This window comes from Monoraphidium neglectum (assembly GCF_000611645.1).
Source record: "Monoraphidium neglectum strain SAG 48.87 unplaced genomic scaffold scaffold03624, whole genome shotgun sequence".
NCBI lineage: Eukaryota > Viridiplantae > Chlorophyta > Chlorophyceae > Sphaeropleales > Selenastraceae > Monoraphidium > Monoraphidium neglectum.
Genome location: NW_014010005.1, coordinates 1,552 through 1,774, shown reverse-complemented (window position 1 = coordinate 1,774; position 223 = coordinate 1,552).

The following is a 223-nucleotide window of genomic DNA, read 5'->3' as shown; positions in this document are numbered from 1 at the left end:
GGGGGGGGGGGGGGGGGGGCAGGTTCAGGCCGGGCGGCAGGGATGAGTTGACCGGCGGCGGCCTGTCGGCTGCTGGATGGCCGAGCAAGCGCGACCCTGCTCACTGGAAAACAGCTTGCCCCCACATCGCAACGGGCATGTGATCCTAAATTGATTGGATTGGCATCGCGGTGCAGTCGCACGCGCATCGCACGCGTGCACCTGCGATTTGCGGAGATGCAGA